Genomic DNA, 15,931 nt, shown 5'->3' on the forward strand with positions numbered 1-15,931 from the left:
GTTCGTCGCCTTAGTCCGATCCGTACTTGAATTTAATGTTGTAACATGGTCTCCACACACTAACAACTGGTCCACCCGAATTGAGCGAATTCAGAAAAAATTCACAAAAATAGCTATAAGAACCTTACGGTGGAACATGGACCAGCCTCTAACCTATCAAACTAGACGGCTTCTTCTAGGATTGCAGTCCTTAGAGAGACGCAGGGAGGTAGCACAAGCAGTTTTTGTAGCAAAATTAATAAAAGGCGAAATTGATGCTCCCGAGCTTCTTCTTAAAATAAATTTGTACGCCCCTGACCACGCACTTCGTCCTCGAAATTTTCTGATCAAAATAGACTGGGCCCGTACTTCCAGAGGAGCTCATGATCCAATTATTTCAATGTGTAAAGCTTTCAATAAGTTCTACTGCTTTTTTGACTTCAACATTACAGTTGCCACGTTTAAATGTTCATGTCTGTTTTCAAATATATAGCAAGTAAGGTTATTTTTAAGTATTACTTTATTTTAATATTGCAAAGGCCCCTGCGCGCGCCACGCAATTATCTTCAATAAATAAATAAAGGCATCATCAGATGTGACGCCTGCAAGTTATTATCGGAAGAAGAACTTTTAGAAGGTTTTCGACCTCAAAAAGTCACCGATGTTTACATCATGAAGCGAAAGGGATAAAATGGGGAAACATATAACACACGTACCGCCATCAGCACTTTTAAAACTACATTGCAGCCCAGAAATATAGAGATAGGATATTTAACGGAAAGGGTAGAACTTTTTGTACCTCAACCGATGAGATGTATGACATGTATGCGTTTTGGCCACACAAAGAATAATTGCTCTAGGGAGAAAATATGCGTAAAATGTGGAGAAAATTATCACGCAATTTCGCAATAACAAACTTAAATGTAGTGAATGCGGAGAAAACCATTCGGCTTTAGACAAAGAATGCCCTATATGGAAGGATGAAGTGGAAATTAAAAAAATCCAAACAGAGAAACGTATTACCATGAGGGAAGCAAGACAAATTAGACTCGAAATAGTCCCATTAGTATCACGAAAATATACAAACGAAAAATATGCAACAATAGTAACAGGAAACACAAACGTAACGCATAAAAGAATTTTAGAAATGACAATCGAAGAAGATGGGAGTAATAAAAACTCCAACGGAGATATTCAGGAAACAAATATTAATAACGAAATTGAACAAAAAGAAACAGAACAATCTTAAACAATCGAAAATCAAAACAAACGCGCGGAAACGACCATGGTTTGTTTGCGGTCTGACGTCTAAAAACAAAAATAGGAAGAAAACCTGGTTTGACAGTTAGATCCATAACAAACTGGGTGCTTTGACGATTGTTTTATGTTCTTTTTTCTAAGTCTATCCTAAATGTTCACAATTTTACACGACCTTTGAGAACAATCGGAGGTCTGTTGAATGAAACAAATGAATATATGTGCAGGCACTCTGATAAGTTCCTCACTTTAAGTATGGATAGCGTATTTGGTTCGGTTGGTACATTGCTCCTAACTTGCTGGCTGAACGGATTAAATAATTGTTTCCTATATATCAGATTTTGTTAAGGAACTGTGTTGTTGTTATCCAGTAATCTTCAGATCATCATTTTAATCCAAGAACTGGCCGTCACGTAAATTCTTTTGGCTTCTTTCGTCGTACTACGCCTGAGTAAAGCCACATACCATTTTTGCGAGATACCGTCCAAACTTCAATGCATACCCATTGCTCGTAAATTGGACGTAACTCTATCGATGGATGATGCTGGCGAGCTCATTTTTCATTAATAGCTATGTTTTTCTGATGAAAAACAAAAGATAATTTTGTGTGACGTTATTTTATAAAAAATGGATATTCTTCTACTTTGGCACAACATCCGCTGTCGGTCAAGGCCTGCCAGTACCCACTAGTGAAGTGAGCTTGGCTTTCATTGACTTATTGTTACCATAGCAGGATAGTCAGTCCTACGTATGGGAGCACGGTCTATTCGGGGCTTGAACCCATGACGGGCATGTTGTTAGGTCGTACGAGTTGACGACTGTACCACTAGACTGAATATTGAATATGAAAATGAATATTATTTAAGAATAAAATGGGAACATGGCCAACTATAACGATAGGAAACATCATTTCCGGGGGAGTCTAGAAGAAAGTAACGAAAAAGAAGCATCCCAGTTGATTTTAAAGGACTTTTTCTGAATTCCCTTAAACTGGTGCAGTTTAAGTGAAGTTTAAGGCTGCAGTTTAAGGGAATTTGCTCGAATTTCTGATTATTCGTGCCAGTGGCGGATCTAACGGTAGGCGGACTAGGCGGTCGCCTGGGGCCCCGCCGATTTAGGGGCCTCGTAGATCGCCATTTTATAGTATGCCGTATGGACAGAGTATTAGCGACAAGGCACCCGGAAGGATGGACTTTCGGCTAGCGCAACAATTGCACCCCCCCCCCTCCCCCCCGTCACTAAAAAAATTTAAAGCGTTAAAAATTTTAGAGCCTGTGAATGATGATCGTAGAGCCCCCGACCGCATTTCAAGTTTACTGTTCAATCTCCCAACAGCCAGTTTAATGCCGCTACCACCCCCCGAACACCATTACCATTTACAGAGGGCCTCAACTCGTCTTACCGCCTAGGGCCCCCGATACCCTTAATCCGCCACTGATTCGTGCTCGAAAATGTCAATTGGGTACTAGTTTTTATTATGGAACAAACTTTCAAATTGTGTGTCGATGTATTGGTGAGGAAGAACACCATAAACTCACCTGATATATACACTCACTTTGATTGCACACAAAGAAAATCTCATTTTCGCAGATTGCTGAAATATTTCACATCCCTATCAATAGAGGTCTAATGTGCCCTTCACTTCAAAATTAATGTCAAAAATTGAAAACCCTCCAATCATTCAATTAGTGCCCACATTCCATCTATGTTTGGAAGTAATCACAAAAGAATGTACTTATTGAGCATATTCAATAACGCAAAAACCCACAGCAAAAGAAATTCATAAGTCAATGTTAAACTTTCTGCCGCTCCCTCCAAATCAAATAAAAAACAACATCAGTTGAATGGAGCAATATATGGCAAAATTTGAACTTGTGTAAATTGATGTTGAGTTCTTTTTATCTGTCGTTGTTTCTATTAGGGTAAACTTTAAAATTTTCGTTTCTCGGTGTATATTCCTTTTAATCCTTCATAGATGTAGCAGTAAAGTGTCGCTACATATACCGAATGCAAACATAAACATTTCCTTGGTTCAACGCCATCCCAAACGGAACAATGTTCTGGAATAGTATCATCATTACCTTTACCGAACTATGAAATGCTCTTTTTTTAAAACGATGGACTAAAATCACGCTATGCAACGACTACTGTATCATATAAACATTGTAGAAACCCGAATATCATTGCGAGGGTTGCGAGTAGTAATATCTACTCGAAATCTTAAGGTATTTTTAATAATCTTTATCTTTTATGCATACTTGTTTTTGCAAGCTATTAAATGCGAATGCGCTGGGGCTCTTAACTTGTATGGCGTGCGAGCATTCGCGAGCCCTCGCAAATCACTGTGAATTGCATGGCGGGGTTTTTGTGAGGTTAGATTTATGGTTTCAGTGAGATTGTTATGAAATATCGAGTTAAAAATTATGTTATACATATATCTAAAGTTCACTTTTGTTCAACGAGTTCATGCAAAACTATCGCCTATCATCGATCGAGTAAGAGATCAGGACCTATTGTGTTCATCATGTTAACTCTGTGCAGACCTGCTTATGTTTGGGATGTATTTATTATTCAGAAAGAACGGCTTCGGCCGTATTGCTTGCTATGTTTGCGATAGACAAATAGTGAACAATTGAACCATTTATACATTTTTTCCTATAGGTTCCTATACGTTCTCGATTCACCTACTTTTCTATAGGCGTGTCTCAAATGTTTTTGTATGAATGGTCTGTCCTGAACTCTTCTGACTGCGTTGTTATGGTGTAGATTAGTTTGCTGAGTGTGTAACGGTAAATGTGTTGTTAACTCTGATAGTGTGTATTAAAATAAATTCTGTATAGCATATATGATACTTCAGCAACATTCGGTCATGTAGCGGCGTGGCAATAAATACAATGGACGCTAGTGTTGGGGACAAATCATGGGGACATAGGAAGATGCGAATAAATGTACCATAGTGTTGCGGAAAATAGAAGCTGCATGTGTTACGGTAGGTACGTGGTGGTAAGATGTTTCGCTAGTAACCCTTACCAGCTAATTACCGAAACGGACGTAGAATTCTCAAAATTTGATATAAATTGATTGGCTAGTAGTCTGACTGTATCAGTTCCGTTTGGAGTCTTGTTTGGTACAGGCGCAAACAAGCATGATAAAGTTTTTCCTAATTTTGACACTGGCGCTGGCGCTAGCTAGTGCCGAAACGACCGAGGACAAGGAAGATATGGTGCCAGAAGAGATCATCGAGGAGATCAAGGTGGGCGACGACACTCCTGGAATTTATAAGGGTCGTCTGCTTGGATTTTCTTACTACGATACAGTTCACGGACCACATCGAGATAACTCGCACGGTGATAACCGTCCACCTAACTTCGCTCCATAAAATATCGGTTACGAAGGTGGTGGCTCTTAGGGCGCTTATGATGAAGGTTATGGTTATGTAGGCAGGTGACACACTAACTTCTACAGCCAGTCCAAATCTCACGAAGTCTCACAAATTTTAAGAAAAACCAGGGCCATGGGCGTGTCAACTCCACGTCCAGACAACTTTCTGCGAGTGAGTCTTGTTTATCGCTTGTTTTGCTTTATCCGTTGTTTTGCTGTAGCGTGCGATAATTTTTAACTTTCCAACACCAAGGGGCCAAAAGATAGGCAATATATTTAGTTGTTGGTAAAGAAACGTGAGTAGAGAAAAGTATTTAGGTTTATAAATATGTTTTTAAGAAGAATAATTAAAAACACTGTCAAAAATTATATAAATTATTTTTGATGGCACTAAATTGTGTTGAAACTTGATATATTGAAAAAAGTTTAAGACCTTCCCGCGAAGCAATGCAAGGGTTTTTTTGAGAATCTATCGCTCTAATTCTGTAGTTGTCTCGCTTCCGCGTAGAACAGTAATAGCTAGCCAAGCTTTCAACCTCCCCTCCCCGCCATGCAATTGACAGCGATTTGCGAGAGCGTGCGAGGGCTCGCACGCCATACAAGTTCACCGCTCCAGAGCCCTCGCATTAAAGAGCTTGCAAGCCTTGGTAGTTTTTTCACCCCTAGTTTTACTTACTTACTTACTTATCCGGCGCTACAACCGCTTTGCGGTCTTGGCCTGCCTCAGGAGTGTCCGAAACCGCTCACGGTATCTCGCCTTCGTCTGCCAGTCCGTTATCCCGCCCTTAATGGCGGACGCCTCCAAGCCGTCTTGCCATCTCAGTTTGGGCCTACCACGCCTCCTCTGTCCTTGCGGACGGCCTAAAAAGACTTTACGGGCTGGGTCGTCCGTTTCCATGCGTATAACATGGCCAGCCCACCGGAGCCTGGCGAGCTTTATACGCTGCACGACAGTGAGGTCGCCGTACATCTCGTATATCTCGTCATTATAGCGGAGGAGCCACACATACGGGGCCAAATATCCGTCTGAGCATCTTCCTCTCGAACGCGGCTAAGAGGGTACTATAGGTACTATATAGTCCCAGCTTCGTCCGTCGCGACAGGTTCTTTGAGGTGAACTGATTTTTCAGGCTGTAGAATGACTGGTTGCCAGCCAGCATCCTTGCGCGCAACTCAACTTCCATGCTATTGTCGTTGCTGACCTTTGACCTTTGACCCAAGATATGATTAATATGTTTAATATGTTTATTGATTAATCCATCGGGATCTTGAAGATCCTACATGAATGTACTCAAATTAGTGCTTATAGACTATGTAAGGTACATAAATCGATAGGGGAGAACAGGTGCACAAGAATAGAAAATGTATTTTGAAAATAAAATTATTACGTAAGGTGTGTCCTGAGTCTATCTCTAAAAACATTCTGTGGCATGTTGAAATCAAATAAATCAAAGTTATTTATGAAACTTCGACACATAGCTGACATAGGATCAGACTGGGCAAAACGAGTTCTATAACCAGGGACGGATATGAATTGACGTGTACGTAGATTCCTAGATGGCGCGTTAAATTCTATCGTAGCTAATAGAGTAGGAGCATCAATATGGTGGTTAAGTAGTCCTGATATAAAAAGGCATTTAGCTATCTCACGGCGCTTTTTCAACGACTGAATCCCTAAAAGCAGACACCGGGAATGGTATGACGGTAACACATCACCCTGTCGCCATGGTAAGAGTCTTACAGCATATCTAGTCGCTTTTCTTTGGATGGCCTCGATTCGATTACTCCATTGTTCGGTACAGGGGTCGCTAACAATACTGCCATATTCTAACACTGATCGGACGTAGGCACAGTAGATGGTTTTTATGGTCATGGGATTACGGAAACCTTGCGTTGATCGAATAATCCAACCCAGTAGTTGGTTCCCTCTGGATACTATATTCTCTAGGTGATCGTTAAATGTTAAACGTGTGTAGCGACCTCGGCCGCTACGATAAGGAAATATCGATCAGTTAAGCTTCGTTTAGATGTAGATATCGGTAAGATACGTGTAGATGCGTCTTAAGGCGGCCTCATCAAAATCGACGGCTACTGTGCGGGGTTCGTGGATCGGAGGTTCGGCGGAGCGATGGCGGTTGAAAAGACGCGAACATTTTTCGTGGACTCATTCTCATTCTGGTGGTGGATTTAAGTGGATGTTAAATAAAGTGTTGCAGTAGGAATATTTAATTTATTTAATTAATAGAAGTAGTGCTGTGCGTTTCCGAAAAAGTAGTTTAGTCGTTTCACGTGTGTCGAGAATGATCCCAAGGTCGCGGAATGTATCGGTGCGTTCAACGGATATGTTATCGATATGGTAGTTGAATCGTGTGCAAGACCGAGAACGGTAAAAAGACAAAACACGACATTTTTCGATACATAGCACCATTGCATTATCACGGCACCATATGCTAAATAGGTTGATGGCGTGTTGAAGATTGATGCAGTCATTGGTATCGTTGATAGGAGCGAACAGCTTAACGTCATCGGCAAACAGAAGAAAACGGTGTTCCGCTAGCAATTGCCCTACATCATTTATATAAAGAATGAAGAGCAGCGGGCCCAAATTTCTGCCTTGAGGCACTCCTGAGGTGCCAAGCACCTCTCTAGATGTATGATCGTTTACCTTGATCTTGTATGAGCGTTCTGTAAGGTAGGAATGCAACCACTTAGCTATTTGTTCCGAAAACCCTAACTTCTGCAATTTGGCGATTAAAATGTCGTGTGAGATGAGGTCGAAAGCAGCTTTGAGATCGGTGTAAATAGCATCCACTTGACCTCCGGAGTCGAGATTACGTTTGCAGAAACTAACGAATTCAGTGAGGTTCGTTAATGTTGAACGTTTGGGTACGAACCCGTGTTGGTTATCCATAATGTAATTCGATGTAGCGGAGAGCATAGGGCCGTAAAGCAGAAGCTCAAAAGTTTTTGATACCGCACAAAGTGATGTGATACTGCGATAGTTTGAAGCACATGACCGATCCCCTTTTTTAAATATTGGTACCATCCACGAGGTCTTCCATAAGCGTGGGAAAATACCGGAACTCAGTGACGTGTTGTATATGTTTGTTAATACAGGTGCTAGGGACTGATAGCATTTACTGATGATGTAACTCGGAATGCCATCGGGACCAAAAGCTGTAGAGGGTTTAAGGCTTTTGAGGTACTTTTCTACTGTGCGTATATCAAACGTAGGAATGGTGTAATCAATCATGTTTAGAGGTGTGTAAGATGTGGCCCTTGAGATCACCGTTTGATCTACAATTGGGGTGGAGAAGGCATCGGAAAATCGTTCAGCGAAAATGTTGCAAATATCTTCGGGTGACGTGCCCACGGAATCATTATATTTGATTGTGCTTGGAATTACGTTTGAGCGTCGTCTGCTGTCAATGAAGCCGCAAAATTTTCGGGGATGTCGGAGAAGGTACCTTTTTTTCACCAAGATAGGTGAATTGTGGGACGACTTCAAATGTGCGTTCACCTATTTGTACGTCACGCCTACGTAGATTCTGATTATTTATTGGTAGGCCCGCTGATGTTGCCACCATCAGTTTGGTCTTTGCCTCGTTTATCTGCAATCCGAGGCTCTCTGCCGCCAGCTCGATCCCTTGGTAGGCTTCTGCTACATAGGAGAGCCGCAGACCAATGATGTCTATATCATCAGCGTATGCCAGGATCTGGGTTGACTTATAGAAGATGGTTCCCGTAGTCTCCACCCTCGAGTCACGGATGGCCCTCTCTAGCGCCAGGTTGAATAGGATTAGGGGCAATCGATTAGGGGAATTTTACAAGCGTACTGTGGAGCTGTCATCAGACTGTGGGTGCCGGTGTAAAAAGCTACGAATTGATACCGATGATGTTTTTTTTAAACATCATTGGGAGTTGTTTTCGTGTGGGATTCTGCTGTACACATGATAAACTAAAAAATCCTGCTACGGAGCCATAATTAAACATGATCAGTTAGTAAGATTGATGAAAATATTTTGAGGTATTTACAGCGGCACCCACGGTCTGATGACAACTTCACAGTACGCTTCAAAAATTGCCCTAATCGATTGCAACACTCCCCTATATGATTGCAAACTTCCACAGCTTGCTTGCAACATTTCCCTACCGATTTGCAACATTCCCCTAAGTGATTGAACTATTCCCTTATATGATTCGAAACCCTGTAATGCGAGGGCTCTGGGGCTGTGAACTTGTATGGCGTGCGAGCCCTCGTACGCCCTCACAAATCGCTGTCAATTGCATGGTGGGAAGTGTTTTCAGTGCAAGCGGGCATGTTCCCTGCACAATTCTTATCGAACGTTTTAATTCATGGAAACGTGGTCGGTGCTAACAAATGTATTGTGAACAATACAATTCGCACGCGTTAATCAAACGGAGTGAGCGTGTGCACGAGTGAACAATTCTCTCTTTTCGGGTAAAGCAAAAATTCTGCGTGTGTTAATCCGAGTGTGAGCATGTGTGAGTGTATGCGAAGAATACTATCCGCGAGTAGTAATCCAAATGTGTGCGTGAGTGTGTGAACAATAAAACCGCGTGGTTTGAACTCATTCTAAGGGTAGTGTACGGGACAAATTGTACAATTTACGAATATTCAGTGCTGTGAAAAGTGTGTTTTGTGTTTGGCGGCGTTTGAGGAACAAGACGCATCACATCGTGCATCACAAGTGCAAGCTGCATCAGACAGCGATCATGTCCAAGCCAACCCAATACTGAGGGCAGCCGTGGCAAGGGAGGGAGAGTGATTGCTCAGAGCATCGGAGTTGAAGGTTTTGAATCGGTAAATTCGAATCATACTTTCTGTTGTGGTCCGATCGAACTTAGCCATTCTGTCCACCTGGGTGTGCCACTCAGCGATAGCAGTCGACGGCTTCCGTATGATGTGTGCGTGGAAGGATGTGCGTGAGTTACAGGTCGCTGACTAGAGCATTGAGAGAAATAGTGATAGATAGGATTAACACGGGCCCGTGGTATAATTAGGAAATAAAGGTTTTATATGTTATGTCGATGCAAAGTAATCGTCTTCGTCGTTGTAGTTACGTCCATGCATCCGACATAAAACTTTCCCAACAGCAGAAATGCTGGCTGAGAAAAGGAAGCGAATGCGTCAGCATTTCGATCAAAGGTTGAACCGCATTGATCAAGCACTACCGCATGCAACAAGAGCGGATGCCGTTTTTTGGAAGGATGTGCGTCACGTTTGTCGATGCTATCCACGGAATATGAAACATGGCACACCAACAATTTGGTGTCTTCTTCCACTGCACAGTTCGAACAAGAAGAAGAAGAGTACGCGTCGTTTGAGAACCGCCATTTTGAGCTTTCGTTAGCAATTGAAAGAAACTTGTCATCAAGTGTAGTTTTCACAGCAACACGCGATACCATGCCACACACAAAATTCCCTGAAATGCGCTTGCCAACTTTTGATGGAAAAATGGAAGATTGGTTATCGTTTGGAATTGACTTTCTCAGTCTTATTGATCGCAATAAGAATTTAGCCGACGTAGACAAGCTACGATACTTAAAAGGTTCTCTTCAAAAAGATGCTCTTAATGTCGTAGGAAACATCGAAATCACCGACGCAAATTACTCTGTTGCATGGGAAGTATTGAAATCGCGATTCGAAAACAAAAAGCTAATGGTGAAACAATATATTGACGGATTATTTGCGATACCACACATGAAAAAGGAATCATCCGAATCACTGCTTTCTTTAATTGACAGTTTTAAGCGTGGTGTTAAAATGACGACTATAATGGTAGTAGCCACGGAAAGATGCAGCGTGCTCTTAGCCCACATGGTCTGCTCTAAATTAGACGTGGCCACACTTATTCAATGGAAAATACATCATAGTTCAACGTATATTCTCACATATGACGAGGTCATGAAATTCCTTCGCAGCTATGCAACTGTTTTGCAAGCTATGGCTCCAGACAGGAATCGAACCAGTGAAGCAACAACAGCTGGAGGCAGACTGAAAGCCCGTAACGAAGTGTACAGCGTAGTTAAGCCGGCCACAAAGGTTTGTTCATTCTGCAAAAGGGCTTCACATGCGGCGGCCCTGTGCGAAGTGTTTCGAAATGCATCTGTGGAAATGTTATGTCTACGTTCTCAACTTGACGGTAAACAAACCATATACAGTCTCAGGTGATAAAACTTATATCTATTACAATAAAACTTATAATCTACAAAAGCTTAGACGGAGACCAACAATCCTGTTACCAACGGCAATGGTACAAGTAGTGAATGTTGACGGAACACGTATCTGGGCTCGAGCTTTGCTGAATGGAGGTTCATAGATCAACATTGTTACGGAACAGTTGGTACATCTATTGAGAGTCCAGAAGAGGAACGAGCATCATCTGCTTGGTGATTTAGTGTGCCTGGTTGGAAGTAAGCAGAAATCATCACCAAACGCATTGCGTTATCAAACGCAGCGAAGTTGTTCGATCCTCTCGGACTGTTGGGACCAGCCATTGCAGTAGCAAAGTGTTTCATGCAGGAGCTCTGGAAGAACGAAAAGACCTGGGATGAACCTTTGGAATCTGAACGGCAACAATTCTGGTTACGCTTCAGAGAACAACTCGCTGCTCTGACTAGCTTGACAATTCCACGGCCAGCAATTGGTGGAACAGTGCGAATAGAAGCCCACGGATTTAGTGATGCTTCACTACGGGTTTATGGCACCTGAATCTACATACGAGCAGAATCATCACATGGCAAGGTCTCCGTACGGTTGTTATGTGCCAAGTCAAAGGTGGCACCGATTCCTAATACCAAACGGAAGAAAAATGTGTCCCTTCCAAGGCTCGAGTTGTCGGGAGCACTGTTACTATCACACTTATGGCAGAAGGTAAAGCAAGGTGTGAAATTGGAGCTTAAAATCAACTTCTGGATTGATTCGACTATAGTTCTTCATTGGATTTCAAGCAGCCCTTCCCGTTGGAAGCAGTTCATCGCGAACTGAGTTGAAACCAACAAGAGGAGTTACGTGGAGTTACGTGGCCAGCGAGCACAATCCAGCTGACATTATTTCCAGGGGAATGATGCCTTCGCAGCTCATAGATTCCCAACTTTGGTGGCAAGTCAAGCTTGGCCTACGAACAAACCCAATACTAAAATTTCCTCGGAAGACTTGGAAGAGCGATCGATAGTAGCCACATCTCGACAGGTACCGCCAAATTTTCTGTTCGAGCTTTCTTCATCTTACGAAACATTTGTGCGACTTACGGCATATTTGCAGCGATTCATTTACAATTGTCAACCGACACACCGCGGGCATTTACGAAAGGGGTTTCTAAAAATAGATGAATTAGTGTCAGCGTCTCTAACGCTCGTTCGTCTGGCCCAACAAGAAACCTTTGCTGAGGAGCTTCGGGACGTTCGACAAGCTGGAGCGATTAAGCCGAACTCTAAACTGAAAACGCTAACACCTATTCTGAAAGAGGATATCCTACGTGTGGGTGGTCGTTTGCGAAACGCGCCTATTTCGTATGAACGCAAACACATCCGATAATTTTAGCGTTTTCTCATCCATTGACCCTACTGATTGCGCGTTCTTATAGTTGTGGCCCGACCTGCCGAACTTGCATTCGCCGTTACTGCAGTCACTCACCACGTCCTGCCAGCGTGTCGATGTATAAGTGAGAGCGGTTTAGCAGGACAGGGCAATGATCGCTCGCCAGGCCAACGAACGGGAGCGATGGTGCCGAACACGTTTGATATAACAGGCACTTACATGAATGTCCTCGGTGTAAGCAGTCGCAAGTTTTAGCAATACATTTATATTAATTCATAAAGTTTTAAATACGTGTGCAGTATATGTAGCTAGCTATTGCAAATATCACAAAACCCCCGTTACAACACAAAACTTATCATCGGCAATATCTGCATGCGGGACAACAAGAGCTTATATCTAGCCTGTGCGAGAGATTCTGGCCCTTTTGCATACGCAACCTGGCACGAAAGGTTGTATATGAATGTGTAAGTTGTTTCCGATCCAAGCCAACAACGACAGAGCAAATCATGGGAGATTTGCCCAGCGAACGCGTAAACCCAGTTCTCCCATTCTACAACACCGCTGTGGATCTGTGTGGTCCATTATTCTATAGACAGACCAACAAGAAGGCTGCTCCAATCAAATGCTATGTTGCTGTTTTCGTCTGCCTTGTGACCAAAGCAGTACATGTGGAACTTATTGCCGATTTGTCTACTCCAGCCTTCATTTCTACATTCACTCTACATTCATTCTACATTTCTACATACACCTTCAGCTTCATCCCTCCGCTGTCACCCCATTTCGGTGGCATCTGGGAGGCCGCAGTGAAGTCGCAGAAACGGTAGCTAAAAGCGACGATAGTATACAGTATCTTACGGCGGGACGACCTGGAAACTATCTTAGTTCAAGTGGAGGCTTGCTTGAACTCGCGACCGTTAACTGCATTGTCCAACGAACCAAAGGACCTGGAAATATTGACGCCGGGTCATTTTTTGATTCAACGGGCGCTTACATCGATCCCTGAGCCTCTTATGCTGAGATTTCAGGCAACCCCCTGGACCGCTATCAACAATTGCAGGTGTTCAGCGAATTTAGAAGCGATGGAATCGAGACTACTTGTCTAATTTGCATACGCGTACCAGGTGGACTTCAAGGCGAGATAACGTTCGGTAAGGCACTATGGCCCTGCTCAAAGAGGACAACCTTCCTCCTCTCAAATGGCGCTTCGGCCGAGTACTGAAGATTTAACCTGGTTATGACGGCTTGGTTCGGGTGGTTGACGTGATAACGAAGGATGGAATTTACAGAAGAGCCATGACCAAGATCTTGAATTTGTACTGTATAAACGTATGACCTTATGTCACTTGAATTTGTTGCTTGGGAATTGTACTGATGGGACGAATGAACGAAAAAAGGAATAAAGAAAGAGTCTAGCGCAATTGTTAAAAGTGTACAGACGTTCTTCTTTCTACCAGTTGAGGAAGTTTCCAGATACCATGTACGCAAACCCCTGTGCTCATCACAGAAGTTGCTTCAAACTGAAAAAAACGCAGAAATCATAATTGGAACAATCATCGCTGTAAATGTTGATAAGGCGTTAAGGCTTAATATGTAGATATTTTTAACAAGTGTTCTATTTAAATTTGATTGCTGAGTGCGATTTCCAAACTGGCGTGTCCGAGTAGTGGGTAAAAAAACAGTGCCCCCAGCTAACAACAGGATCAGACGGACAGTTATGTGTAGTAGAGTCGTTGACCTACCCAGACTCCGACTCTTGAAAAACTGAATTCTATGCTGAATCAAAGCTGGATTTGATTTCGCTATTTCGAACGAGTTCTGAATATATCCAGAAGAATCCGAATGACTTCAGACGGGCTTGTACGAGTCCAGACGACTCCGATTACGTCTCGATGAGTTCAAATGACTCCCGTATAAGACATCCAAACGAATCTAGATGAATTTCTATCAATGCAAATGAGATTCAATTAAAGGGAGGAACTGAAATACTGATGACAAGCGACGCAATTACGGATCCTCAGAATTATATTGTTGAACATTTGGACAAAACTGAACGAGAGCGGAGGCTTTTTAGCGACACGAAGTTTGTGTGCGATCGATTTTTTTAATTTCTTATTCTTGCAGTAATATAATGTATGTTTGATCGGCACAAAGAAGATTTCTTTCTCCGTGTTTCAAGTATACGTTTCCATTCAATTACACATAACCTGTATTTAGTAGCTATCAGAAATCTTATCTGTGCCGATCGAACATACATTATATTACTGCAAGAATAAGAAATTGAAAAAAAATCAATCGCACAAAAAATTCGTGTTGCTAAAAAGCCTCCGCTCTCGTTCAGTTTTGTCCAAATGTTCAACAATATAATTCTGAGGATCCGTAATTGCGTCGCTTGTCATCAGTATTTCAGTTCCTCCCTTTAATTGAATCTCGTTTGTATTGATAAAAAATCATCCAGATTCGTTTGGATGTCTTATACGGGAGTCATTTGAACTCATCGAGACGTAATCGGAGTCGTCTGGACTCGTACAAGCCCGTGTGAAGTCATTCGGATTCTTCTGGATATATTCAGAACTCGTTCGAAATAGCGGAGTCAAATCCAGCTTTGATTCAGCATAGAATTCAGTTTTTCAAGAGTCGGAGTCTGGGTAGGTCTACGACTCTATTACACATTACTGTGAGTCTGGTCCTGTTGTTAGCTGGGAGACACTGTTGTTTCACTCACTACTCGGACGCGCCATTTTGGGAGATCTCACTCAGCAATCATATTTCCATAAAATACTAGTTAAATATTAATATCTAAGGCCTTAACGCTATCAATATTTACAACGATGATTGTTTCAATTATGATTTCTGTGGTTTTTTTTCAGTTTGAAGCAACTTCTGTGATGAGCACAGAGGTTTGCATAACAGACAGGCTCCCGATCGGATAAACTCCAGTGACGCGCGTGGTGAGCTTGGCTTTTTTAATCTGTTTGCCGAAAAGGGATTACTCATCACAAATCTCATTCATAACATGTTGTTCTCTTGCGGGTTTAGCTGTACTCAAGGTTTACAATGGATTGGTTGGTAACTTCTCAAGAATTTCCAGATGGGTTAAGATTTTTGTATCTTTGAATTACAGTAGAACGTCGATTATCCGAGGGCGGATTAACCGGCGGGCGGCTTAACCGTGCTTATAAAATGTGACAGCTGTTCAAACGTACGGCGAATGTTTGCAGCGATAGTCAAGAGGAAACCCAGTTTTTTGTGCATCTCTGTAGAGTCTAGTGGTATTTTCGAAATTAAATTTTGTTCATGAACAGCTGTTAAACCTATAGTTATTGATTAAAATAACATTCTCCTAACGATTAATCCATTGGTTCAAGGCGAATTTATCATAAAACTAGTGAATTTTATAAATTTTATATGGATTTGACACATCTTGAGCGATTATCCGTGCAAATCGATTAACCGGCAACAGTCCAGTCCAGAGCTGCCCGGATAATCGACGTTCTACTGTATTTCTGAAATAGCCGATTTAAAAAAAAAATATTTAAAAACTGCTTGGACGATGCCAATAAATCGTGGAAAATATGTGGGAACCGAAAAAATACAATGAGAAACTCTGTATTGCGTACAGCCTGTAGAGCCCTTAGCTTATGTTGTGATTATAAATACGTAACTTTTTTCTGAAGATTAATTTAAGAATATTTAAACCTCGTTTTTAACAGAATCTGCACCCACCATATTGCCCACATTTTTGAAAACTAT

Source organism: Anopheles arabiensis, chromosome 2 (assembly GCF_016920715.1).
Source record: "Anopheles arabiensis isolate DONGOLA chromosome 2, AaraD3, whole genome shotgun sequence".
NCBI lineage: Eukaryota > Metazoa > Arthropoda > Insecta > Diptera > Culicidae > Anopheles > Anopheles arabiensis.